This window comes from Microcebus murinus, chromosome 13 (assembly GCF_040939455.1).
Source record: "Microcebus murinus isolate Inina chromosome 13, M.murinus_Inina_mat1.0, whole genome shotgun sequence".
In the NCBI taxonomy this organism is placed as follows: domain Eukaryota; kingdom Metazoa; phylum Chordata; class Mammalia; order Primates; family Cheirogaleidae; genus Microcebus; species Microcebus murinus.
Window position 1 is genome coordinate 53052561 of NC_134116.1, and position 13922 is coordinate 53066482.

A 13922-nucleotide genomic window follows, 5' to 3' on the forward strand; every position below is an offset into this window, starting at 1 on the left:
AATATCATGGAGGATGCTAATGTAGACAGTGCAAATTATGAAGATTCCAAAGAAAATAGTATAGTATTTTAGTCACTTTTTTTATTATTGAAAGCTGTACAGATTACAACATGGCCAGTACTCTTTTGTTGCTCACTTGATAGACACTTAAAATGGTTTTATCTACTTACAAAAAAGATGTTTATTGTAGAATTTTAAAAATAGAAGTATAATGAGACAAATCAGTCACACGTAACCTCATTACCCAGACTTTACAACATATCCGTTAGGGTTATTTTGGTCACAGGTGACAGAAATCTGATCTGAATCAACATAAGGCAGAAAAATAAATTTATTTAAAGACAGTGTGGTGTTTTACAGAAACAAAGTCAGAGACTACAGGATCTCAGGAACAGATGAAGGCAGATGCTCAAATGCAAGGAGGCCTCTTTTTATCTCTCATCCTTCTATGCCCACAGGGTTTCAGTCCAAGACTTCCCCTGTCAGTGAACAGGGCTTTCTGTGGTTCACAGGGCTGGAGACTCCTTATATTTATTTTGTAAGTTCAACCACAGGAAAAAGACTGAAGTCATCAAATATAACAATGCTGAAGAATGGGGGTTGGATTGTCTTAGCTTTCAAATGCGCACACTTGGAACAATTGTCTGTATCCAAGTCAGTGTCACAGTACTATACTACCTTGTAGATGCTGACACTAACCCTGTACTTGGAGGAAGATGATTTAGAAAAAGTTATTGGGGTAGGAAGAACAAACTCCTAAGTGTCTTCTACAAACACTCTTAACATCTTGAAGTTCTGTCTCTTCTGCTATAACACATGTTTTTATTTTTGTTTTTAGTGCAAATTAACTCAAAGTGATTTATTTAATAAGAGAAAGTAGTATGATAGTACAGTTGTATGATAGTATATTTGGGGATAAGGAAGTCTTACCCCCACATTTTCTAATACATTAATGGTTTAAAAAGATCAGAAGCAAGTTATTTTTTTCCAGAGTTTATCAAAGTTTTCAAAGGCTTAATAATATAGAGAGAACTTATAAAGAAAAGTTGAAAATAACATAGAAGTAGTGACTAGTTTAGAAGTTTCAAAAATACTACACACCCATCCTTTTTAAGAAGTCTGGAGAAGCTGAAACTGCTAATGAAGAAATTGTGAGGATATGTCCCTGTGTTATAAAAAGAAGTAGCCCAGACATGGTGGCTGACGCCTGTACTCCTAGAACTCTGGGAAGGACAAGGAGGAAGGATTGCTTGAGGTTAGGAGTTCAAGACCAGCCTGAGCTTAGGCAAAGAATTTATGAAGAAGAGCCCAAAGGCAATCACAGCACCAGCAAAAATAAATAAATGGGACCTGATCAAATTAAAAAGCTTTTGCACAGCCAAGAAACTGTCAAGAGAGCAAACAGACAACCCACAGAATGGGAGGGAATTTTTACAAGCTACACATCGATAAAGGGCTGATAACTAGAATCTATTTAGAACTCAGGAAAATCAGCAAGAAAAAATCAAACAACCCTATCAAAAAATGGGCTAAGGACATGAACAGAAACTTTAAGAAGACAGAATAATGACCAATGAACATATGAAAAAATGCTCAACATCTCTAATCATAGATGCAAATCATGGGAAATGCAAATCAAAATCACAATGAGATATCATTTATCTCCAGTGAGAATGGCCCTTATTAACATGTCCCAAAACAATAAATGTTGGCATGGATGTGGAGAGATAGTAACACTCCTACATTGCTGGTGGGACTGCAAACTAGTTGAGCCTCTGTAGAAAGCAATATGGAGATACCTTAAAGTGATACAAGTTGATCTACCGTTTGATCCAGCAATCCCACTGCTGGGCATCTACCCAAAAGAATAAAAGTCACTCTATGAAAAAGACACTTGCACTCGAATGTTTATAGCAGCACAATTCACAATTGCAAAGATGTGGAAACAACCGAAGTGCCCATCAATCCAGGACTGGATTAATAAAATGTGGTATATGTATATCATGGAGTACTATTCAGCTATAAGAAACAATGGTGATATAGCACCTCTTGTATTTTCCTGGCTAGAGCTGGAACCCATTCTATCAAGTGAAGTATCCCAAGAATGAAAAAATAAGCACCACGTATACTCACCAGCAAATTGGTATTAACTGATCAGCACCTAAGTGGACATATACGAACATTTATTGGGTGTCAGGCAGGTGGGGGAGGAGGGGATGGGTATATACATACATAATGAGTGTGATGTGCACCATCTGGGGGATGGTCACATTTGAGGCTCTGACTCCAGGGGGGGAGGGCATGGGCAATATACATAACCTTAACATTTGCATTCCCACAATATACTGGAAAAATAAATAAATAAATAAAAATAAATAAATAAAACACTGTAGTGCTCAATTGAAAAAACAAAACAAAACAAAAAAACCAGCCTGAGCAAGAGTGAGACCCCCCACTCCCAACCCCAGCCCCATCTTTACAAAAAATAGAAAAATTAGCTGGGTGGAGTGGCAGCATATATCTGTAGTTCCAGCTGTTCAGGAGGCTGAGGTAGGAAGATCCATTAAACACAAGAGTTTGAGATTACAGTGAGCTATCATGATGACAGTGCACTTTAGCCAGGGAGTGAGAGTTTCTGTCTTGAAAAAAAAAAAGTAAACATATTTCAGAACTTCCATTTCAAAGGAGAAAGCAAGACTCCTAGTTTTTAAGAGTGGAATGTATCTACTCTGTGTGATTTCAGGGTAAAATGCAAGGAGACATTTAACTTTTTAGTAGGGTGCTGTTGTTTCTATTGGTGCCCTGGCTACAGGATTTCATAAGCAGACTGCTCCTTGCCCTGATTTCCCCCCAAATATCATTACTTTTAGCACATAATTTTGTACAATGAAAGGTCTTTCAGGAACACCTATATGGCATATCAGCAGAAATGCCTGTGTGTTTTCCCACTCTTCTCTCTCTAGGTGTATATATACAGATACACCACATATACACATGTATACCTGTACACATACACCAGTCCTTAAAAACACATTTGTGTGCGTGTATGTACACACACACACAAACACACACACTCTTTTGTTATAGTCTGAAATATTTTCCCTTTAAAATTCATACATTGAAGTCCTAACCCCTGGTATCTCATAATGTATTTGAAGATAAGGTCTTCACAGAGAGAATGATGTTAAAATGAAAGCATTACAGGAAACTATAATCCAATATAAATGATGTCTTTTTAGAGTAAGTCTGGACACAGAATGCCAGAGGGGAGACAATGTGAAGACACAGGGGAAGATGGCCATATACGAGCCAAGGAGAGAGGTGTGGAACAAAGTCTCACATCTGTGATTATTTCCTGACAGATTCCTAAAGTGAGAAGAAGTTGTTTGATTTCATTGTTTTTATATTTTGAAATGCTGACATAAATTATTTACTAGCTCTCAGCTATGTTGTGCCAATTTATACATCTACCTATCTTTGTATGTGAGTGCCTGCTTCTTCACATTCTCTTAGCTCTGACCAGTACTACAACATGCTAACAGAAAAAGTAAAAATCACATATTCATTAACATAAAATTATTCTGATATATGCAATGAAAGGGAATTGAAAGCAGTATTCCCATATTGATCACACCACATAAATTCGCCCAGATATGAATCCAGCATATCATGATGACTTCTTTCATTGTTTTCCACTTTGCTTTATGTATTTTTCCAATAGCATCCAATGTTTTGGGTATGCATGCCAAGAGGTAACACAAAATGAAAGTTGAGATTATTATGGTTAACATGAGCATGTTGAAAACTATGGAGAGGTTGATGTGATTACAGGCAAACTCATGAACAGAGAAGGTTTGGAGCATTGACAATAATAGGCTGCAGGGTATCTTGAAATAAATGTCTATCCATTGGGAAATGTTAAATGAAATGCAAATTTTCACAAAAATAAAACTACAAAAAAGGTTAAATTTGTATTTGACCTACAAGGGTTGATTAAAATTGAGGAATTTGACCTGCAGGAATAAATTGTTCAATTGAATGCATTGAGCAAATTGACTCAGGGACAAATTGTTCAACTGATCCTTTTTTTTTTCTTCTTTTTAATCATATGTTCTTTCACTCAAATTTTCTGTTGCTATCTGTTTTTTTTTTCCTTGTCTCAAAAGAGGCTTTTAACAAAAATCCCCCAAATCTTTCTCATCTTCCAACTATTGACCATGGCATGTGGAATCATATGGGTTATGTATTTAAAAGTAATTTAAAATCTCTTCAGAGATTATATTGAACACATGATGCCTGGCTTTGCATGGGAGTACACTTATTCCTATTTCAAATCAGACTCAGAGAAACACTGTTTCACCAAGACTTTTATAGATAATTTCCAATTCCTTCTTATAATTATCATGACTTGTATATTATAATAAACAAGTAGACTTATTAACTAAAGTGGTGGGAGGGAAAGCTTTTGGTGTTGGCCTTTTCTAGTACTTTTTGTTAGATCTTCTTCTTTTTTTTTTTTTTTTTTTTTTTTTTGAGACAGAGTCTCGGTTTGTTGCCCAGGCTAGAGTGAGTGCCGTGGCGTCAGCCTAGCTCACAGCAACTTCAAACTCCTGGGCTCGAGTGATCCTTCTGCCTCAGCCTCCCGGGTAGCTGGGACTACAGGCATGCGCCACTATGCCCGGCTAATTTTTTATATATATATCAGTTGGCCAATTAATTTCTTTCTATTTATAGTAGAGACGGGGTCTCACTCTTGCTCAGGCTGGTTTTGAACTCCTGACCTTGAGCAGTCCGCCCGCCTCGGCCTCCCAAGAGCTAGGATTACAGGCGTGAGCCACAGCGCCCGGCCTGTTAGATCTTCTTGAAATTCAAGTTTCAGATAAAATGTGTAAAGTATATATGTTGAAATTGGCTTAGACCTGTTTACTACAGCTATTGAGTTTTTGCCTAGATTCTGTGACTGCCCCGTTGCCTTTTTCTCAAGCTAACCCAACTCCTCCCAATTCCCTGTGAATTTTTTGAACTCTCAATAGGTTTCATTTTACTGAATTCTCTTTTTGCTTAGAATGGCCATACTGGGTGTCTATTGCTAATAAATAAGAGCATTGACTTAAACAGTTAACTGCTGAAGCTGTAGTTTGGAGACTGGGGAGCTTTTAAATGTGCCAATCTTTAAATGGTCTGCTGTAGATTAAGACTTTAGATGGCATATGAGTACACAGGGAACAGGTCATAGAATTTCTAGAAAGTTGCCGGGAGATTAAAAGGGGAAAAGGGAAGATACCAAGGAGAGTTATCATCTGCTTCACAATTTTGTCTAAGATGACCTAAAAACATAAATGAAGCAGAAATATTTGAGCAAATTGAGCACAAGGGGTAGCAAAAGCCGGGCAGAACTAAAAACAGATGGTTCCGTGACATGATCCCCCAACTGGGGTCATGAACCAGAGTTCAACAGATCACTGGGCAAATGTCCAAATGCCAGACAGATTAGACTAGCCTTAACAGTTAAGGATAATTAAGTTGTTCTTTCATGTAAGTCCAAAGCATTCAGTATATTTTATATGAACAGATAAATCTTATTGGGAACATTTATGGAACAAATACTTATTGATCACATGCTATGTATAAATTACAGTATATACCCGAAAGTATTGGTTTATTTAGTCCTTAATGTAAATTTGAATTGAAAAAGTATAGAATTTCTTGACCTCTAAACATTACTAGACATTTTTAATACTGACATATACATATACACAGATTATTAACCAAAGTAAAATACTGTTTTTTCTTAAAATTTTTATTATTTAAGTGTATTTGTTTAAAGTTTCTACACATTTAGAACTTAGAAAAAATTATAAGGAACTGTAAGTTCTTAAATTAATCATAGCCTCATTTGTCCACAAAGACAAAATTAATATTTTTTAAAATTTTACTATTTTCTTATCATTATCATTATCATACACTATTTTTGTATCTACTCTGCTACATTGTTTGAGATCACCTTTTACAATATTTTCTTATTTATTTTTGTACCTATGCTGCTATATTGTTTGAAATCACCTTTTACAATCTGCATTCAGAATGAGACTGAAGTACTTTTGTATTTTTCTACTTGAAGATCTCACCCTCCTAGTGTCTGGGCTTCTGCAGCTACAGCTGCTTCTTCTTGAAGCAAGCATCAGTGAGATGCTCAAGGATTTTCACATTGCTGATATCAAGTTTTGTGGTGGTGGCGATGACAAATTTCTGGTATGTCCTTCGCAGAGGAACTCGATTGAGGGACAGAGGTCCAGTCACAAGTACTGCCCACTTGTTTCAGGAAAACCACCTTCTTGCCTCTGTGGTGTCCAGTGAGGATGATGAGGATAGTCCCGGGAGTGATGCTAGCTCTCAGTCTTCTCACATGTTGGCTAAACGGTTTTTTGGTGTGGCTCAACAGCTTTCGAGGCACATCTTTGGTTTCATAATATCTAGGCATTTTGTGAAGTTTAACCACCCAAGTGCCACCATTCTTGTCACCACCAAGTAGTTTTGTAACAGTAGTGAGGACCTTTTCCTTCTTTTTCTTTTCAACCTTGAATTTAGCCACTGAGCATTTCCTCTTGTACATGGCCTTCCTGGAGTACATGGCAGATTGGGAATATCTGCGGATTCCTCTGATGAGTACAAGATTTCGGCTGCAGTAAGGCTTCCCCTTCTTAACCTTTTTAGCCTTAATGTTAGCCTTTTTCCCTTTGCCACCAGCATTTGGCTTCAGTTTTCTTCTCTTTGGTATCTGGCTTCTCCACTTTTTCACCCGCCATCTTGCATGATGGGAAAGAGTGAATTTCTAGAATTTATTGTTTTTGTATGTGAATTAAATGCAATAAGTGTTTGCATCTCTGAAGCCTTATTTTCACACGTTTTTATTCATCTTTGTGGGAAATAAATGTTAATTAAAATGTCACGAAAATGGCCAAATAGAGCCATCCAGTGAACGTCTTCCCACAGAAACACCTAACTGAACAACTATCCATGCAAAAAAACACCTTCATAAGAACCAAAAATCAGATGAGTGATCACAGTACCTGGTTTCAATATTATTTCAAGGAAAGAGGCACTACAGACAGTCTTGCACTACAGACAGTATGCCACTCCTTCCCCATCCTCTGTCAGAGCACTGTGCCAGCACTGGGTGGAGAGAGTATCTGTGTGCTTGGGGGAGGGAGAGTGAGGTGATTGTGGGACTTTGCATTTGAACTCAGGGCCACCATGTCACAGGGGAACGCAACACAGGGCAGAATTCCACTGATGCACACAAAGGGAGAATTTAGACCCTTTTCTCTAAGATCTGGAATAGAACAAGTGTGTCCAGTCTCAAGACTGTTATTTAACATTGTACTGGAACTTCTAGCTAGAGTTATCAGAAAAAAAGAGAGAAATAAAGGTTATCTAAATTGATAAAGAAGTCAAATTATCCTTGTTTGCACACCATATGTTCTTATATTTCAAGAAACCTAAAGACTCTACCAAAAAACTATTAGAAGTGATAAACAAATTCAGTAAACTGATAAACAAATTCAGGATACAAAATCAACATACAAAGATCAGTAGCATTTCTATATGCCAACAATAAACAATCTGAAAAAGAAACCAAGAAAGTAATACCATCTACAATAGCTACAAGTAAAATAAAATACCTAGGAATAAACCTAACTAAAAAGTGAAAGATTTCTATGGTGAAAACTATAAAACACTGATGAAAGAAATTTAAGAGGACGCACAAAAAAATGGAAAGATATATCTTACTTATAGATTGGAAGAATCTGTATTGTTAAAATGTCCATACTATCCAAAGTAATTTAGAGAATTCAATGCAATCCCTATCAAAATACCAATGGCATTCTTAACAGAAATAGAAAAAATAATCTTAAAATTTTTAAATTCAGAATAGGCAAAAACTCAGAATAGCAAAAGCCATCTTGAACAAAAAGAACAAAATTGGAGGAATCATATTTCTTGACTTCAAATTATACTACAGAGTTGTAGTAACCCAAACAGCATGGACTGGTATAAAAACAGACACATACACTAGTGGAACAGAATATAGAACCCAGAGATAAATCCACACATCTATAGTGAACTAATTTTCAACAAACATGCCAAGAACATACATTGGGGGATAAATAATCTCTTCAATCAAGAATAACAGGAAAATTAGATATCCATATGTAGAAAAACAGGCCCCATCTCTAACCATAGATGAAAATCAATCAAAATTGCTTAAAAACTTAAATATAAGACCTAAAACTATAAAACTACTAAAAGAAAACATTGGGAAATGCTCTAGGACTTTAGTCTGGGCAATGATTTCTTGAATAATACCTCAAAAGCACAGGCAACCAAAACATTTGTCCCAAAATGGACAAATGGATCACATCAAGTTAAAAAGCTTCTGCACAGCAAAAGAAACAATCAACAAAGGGAAGAGAAAACCCACAGAATGGGAGAAAATATTTGCAAAGTACCCATCTGACAAGGGATTAACAAGTAGAATATATAAGGAGCTCAAATAACTCAATAAGAAATGTCAAATAATTTGAATAAAAATGGGCAAAGGTCTTAGTAGACATTTCTCAATAGAAGACATAAAATGGCCAACAAGCATAAGTAAAAATGCTCAACATTATTAGTCATCAGAAAAATACAAATCAAATCTGCAATGAGATATCATTTCATCCTAGCTAAAATAGCTTTAATCAAAAAGACAGGCAATAACAAAGCCGGTGAGGATGTGGAGAAAGGGGAACTCTTGTATGCTGTTGGTAGTAATGTAAATTAGTACAACCACTATGAAAAACAGTATGAAGATTCCTCAAAAAAATAAAAATAAAACTACCATATGTCTCAGCAATCTTACTGCTAGGTATATATTCAAAAGAAAGTGGATCAGTATATCTGCACTCCCATGTTTATTGCGGCACTATTCACAATAGTCAAGATTTGGAAACACCCTAGGTGTTCATCAGTAGATGAATGAGTAAAGAAAATATGGTACATAGACAAAATGCAATATTCTTCAGCTATAAAAGAAATGAAATCATGTCATTTGCAGTAACATGGATGGAACTGGAGAACACTGGATTAAGTGAAATAAGCCAAGGACAGAAAGACAAATCTCACATGTTCTCACTCATATGTGGAAGCTAAATACTAAAACATTTGATATCATAAAGACAGAGAGTAGAATGATTGTTACCAGAAGCTGGGTTCAGTAGCAGAGAGGGGGGTGGATAAAATGAGGACAGTGAAGGGTGCAAAAATATATTAGTTACATAGAATGAACAATGTTTGATAGTACAACAAAGTGATTATGTCAACAATAAGTTAGGATATACCTTAGAACAACTCAAAGAATAGATTTGGAATGTTCCTAACAGAAGGAAATGATAAATGCCTGATGTGATGGATACCCCAATTACTCTGATTTGGTTAATTCACATTATACACCTATAATAAAACATTTGTACCCTATAAATATATACAACTATTATGTAACCATAATAACTAAAAATTTAAACACTTAAGCAAAATGTCTTCATATAGGATTTATTAGAGATGAATTCCTTATATCAGGGGACATATGTGTTTCTACCTCATATATTTAGGGCATATAAAAAGTTGATTATAACAACATACTTTGGATGTGCAACCTTCTCATTGGGATAAAGAGAAGGTATTTATTTCAAGTATTTGCTTATTTTTATTTCATTTGAGAAAAGAAAAATTGCTTGCATTACTTATTTAAATTATTTAGATCAATTGTATTACCCATTAAATATGGATTGATGTTTGCTGGCACATTCAATGAATGTGCAAGAAATGTTTATATGTTTACTTTCAAAATAGCTACTTAACTACCTTCTCTTTTTGTAGCCTTCATATTTTCATGCTTCTGAACGATTTTTTGACACAAGGAATCTATTAAAATAATTCAAATGGAAAACCTTATAAGACTCACATATGAGAGAACACTTGGGCATATATACACAAGCTCTAGTTTAACTCACACAACATAAATAATATTTTTTAATATAGCAAGCATACATTTATGGGGTTTTGATACATGTATTTGCCTTACAAAAGAGTACATTTTACCAACCTTTTGATGTCTTTATTCCATCCTTTTGGTAAAAGTCTCCAGCTATATTTGAGCTGTTTCTTAGGTCTGCATTCAGCAACTATTACTCAGCTGCTACTTATGCCACTCTTACACTGAAACTGAATGTCTTCTGGAGTGATGGCTAGTCTACTTGATGGCTGTTGAGCCTCATCATTAATCAGGCAATACCTGCTCCCTGTAGGGCACACAGGATGTGCTGTGATACATTTGTTTTTTATGTGGTGCTCAGAAAACATAAGATGTGCTTCTAACATTGTAAATGAGCTTAATGTTCATGAGAAAATTCTTATTACTACTCTGATAAATAATATTTTACAACAAAATTTTTGATAGTGGCTAATTTCTCTTAACTATTTTATTTCTCAAAAATGGAAAGAAAAATATTTTATCATAATATGGTTAAATCGTGGTAGCACTTTCTTAAAATTGGTAAGTGAATGGAAAATTTGATAATGACTATAATAGTTTCAATGATTTTAAAAGGTGAAATAGTTGATTCAATTGTTTTAAAGGCAAGGTAAAGTATTTTAGAAGATAATGATCTTTAATAAAAATAACATAATTAAATGTATATTGCAAATCAGATTATGTTGTTTACCACCATGCTATTATTTATGAAGAATACAGAAGAAAGAATTATACTAGATTAAAAGGTTTCTTTTCTTTTCTTTTTTTTTTTTTTTGAGACAGAGTCTCACTTTGTTGCCAAGGCTAGAATGAGTGCCGTGGCGTCAGCCTAGTTCACAGCAACCTCAAACTCCTGGGTTCAAATGATCCTCCTGCCCAGTAGCTGGGACTACAGGCATGCGCCACCATGCCTGGCTAATTTTTTCTCTATATATATTAATTGGCCAATTAGTTTCTTTCTATTTATTGTAGAGACAGGGTCTTGCTCTTGCTCAGGCTGGTTTTGAACTCCTGACCTGGAGCAATCCGCCTGCCTCAGCCTCCCAGAGTGCTAGAATTACAGGCGTGAGCCACCGTGCCTGGCCTAAAAGGTTTCTTATTTGAATCTTTTACAGTACTGGATACACACACACACATATCCATACACCACACAAGCACCCTCATATACACAGTAACTGCTCCTAACAGTTTATATAGATTTTGTAGAATTATAAGGTAATCTATAGGCAAAATACTCACTTTGTACTTGGTGTTATTTCTGTGTAATATAACAGGGCAAACAATAAAATGCTGAGGCATATTTTATTCATTTTCTTCAACCTGGAGAATCAATAAAGAAAAGTGAAGAACTTTATGTATTATATAATCTTAAATTTTACTTAAATACTTTGTATTGATAAATAACACATAACCTGGTCTTCGAGATCTGAGTGAGGGTTAGATTCAGACTTTTTTTGTTGTTGTTAAGATCCTGAGCAAGCTATTGATCATGACTATTTTAAGAATGGTCAGCTCATTATTTGTATCTATAGAATATATAGTCTAGGAATCAAACAAAATTTAAATGTATGCATAATTGATTTTAAAGAGCAAATTGATTATTAAATGGGCAAATTAAAGTATACTAAATTGTTATTCAGTGTGATTCTTTTTGCAACTGCACTGAAACAAGGCAACGTAGAAATTTTCATTTTAGTTGCCTTCTAGAGAATTTTTCTGTTTTCTTTTTTGTGAATTCAGATAAAACTTTGGTAATAAGAATCTTTCCTCATAAAGGCTAGATTTTGCAAACAGCTTGCATTTCTATAAGGAGGGATATTTTGCATATTAGATGTACATTCTTCTTTGTTCTCATTGGTAGTCAGCTGTACATAGGAAATAAGGATGTAATACAATTTTGGATAGAACTTCTGTGATTATTATAAGTATGTAAAAACATCCTCAAGATCAGATGCCCATGACAATAATTCTTTCAGGTGAAGAATGGAAAGAATTATCCAGATAATATAAGCAAAACCTAGGTATCTCTGTTGCATGTTAATTGCTCTTGGGTTAATTTGATATCTGAATTATTTATAAGGTTACAATGTTTTACTCTACATGAACGGGATAGATCTAGTCTTCCTTTCATCCCTTTCTTATGAATAACATTTTTACTAAACATATTTTCTCTTTTGCACAATAAATTTTGGAGAAAATTATATTATGAAAATAAGAAATGAATAGCACTTTTAGGAGCCAAGTGATTAGGCTAAATATTTGACAGCTGTTTAGCAACTTTATGCAAATCCCTGGTTTAATCTGAGCAAAGGCTTCCAAGTTTGTATTATTACCAGAAATTTGTAGTCCAGTGATGTGAGCAAATGGGCTAAATTGAAGCCACTGAATTCATTCAATTTGATATCAGAGCCAGATTAAACCCAAGCCTCTAAAGGTGAATGTCAACATATTAAATCAATAGATCATGAAGCCTTATACAGGATGGCTCCCAGCCATGAAAAATATGTTAAAAATTGAAATATAAATAATTAACCAAGCAAAAAAGTTTAACTAATAGTCTATAATATGTTCAATTTCAAGGTATCTCTCATCTGCACCCTCAGTAGATTGTGTTGACTTTCAATCGTACAAATTTCAGTAAAAATTTGTATAGAATAGAACAATATATTTAAATATATTTAAAGTTTTTCCAGGCTAGTGCACTTTAGAGATTTGAATAATTAATTAAAATTAATAATTCCTTTCTTTGAGAGACCAATACTACTATAGCCAAATATCCAATTACTAAGTGCTTCTTTCCGGCCAAGGGGACTAAGAAAGAACTCTGTCCCATTGATCTACTTTCTTTCCAAATGTACACCTCTGAATGTCTTTTAGTGTTAAGAAGAATAAAAAAAGAAAAGCCTAAATTAAAATATGAATATTTTTCACGTCAGAAATAAAGTCAAGCTAAAATGACAATAAATATTTAGAAGAACCTGCTAGTTAAATTGAATGATACAAATCTAACTTAATGAAGTTAGGGATTTTTATCGTTTTTGTTCAATGCTGTATTCTTTGTACCCAGAACTGTTTCAGGAACATTGTAGAGGTTTAGTAAATATTTGTTGAATGAGAATACTCCAATTATATAGCAAATATATAAATAGATCTGCTAGTCTTCTCAATATTTTAATCAAACCCTACTTGTGGTCTACACATACACACACACACACACACACACACACACACACACTTTTTTTTCCTGACCTCTATTTACAATCCAAACTACTAACTGGAATTACAACATCAAAGTAGCTTGGTGAGAAGAGCTATTACCTTACATATCTTACATAAGTAAAGGTATACCTATTCTTAGGATTCTTAATGGTAAATATATTAATAAATTGATAAAAATAATATTAAGAGTATTTATATGATTATTGGTAAAAGGACTTTCCAACATCACTTAGTATATTGGATTCTTTGAAAAATGAGTTAATTATTTAAACACGTTACAGGAAGTAAAGAAAGTTTAAAATAAACTTTTGAACATAACAACACATACAAAGTATTCTTTCCCAAAACTCAAACTTTAATCTGATCAAATATTTAGATTTAATAAGCATTTTTAGGAAATACAAAACAAAAGAATAAGACCAGCATAGGTATATCTTAAAGATATATTAAAAGAAGAATCCATATATTAAAAGATCTATCAGGCCGGGCGCTGTGGCTCACGCCTGTAATCCTAGCTCTTGGGAGGCCGAGGCGGGCGGATTGCTCAAGGTCAGGAGTTCGAAACCAGCCTGAGCAAGAGCGAGACCCCGTCTCTACTATAAATAGAAAGAAATTAATGGCCAACTGATAT

At 34.6% G+C, this 13922-nt stretch overlaps 1 pseudogene; it reads right to left on the reverse strand.

The window, feature by feature from the left end:
- Positions 1-6111: 6111 nt before the first annotated feature.
- On the reverse strand, positions 6112-6806 carry LOC105863039 (large ribosomal subunit protein eL6 pseudogene; annotated as a pseudogene).
- Between the last annotated feature and the right edge of the window lie 7116 nt (positions 6807-13922).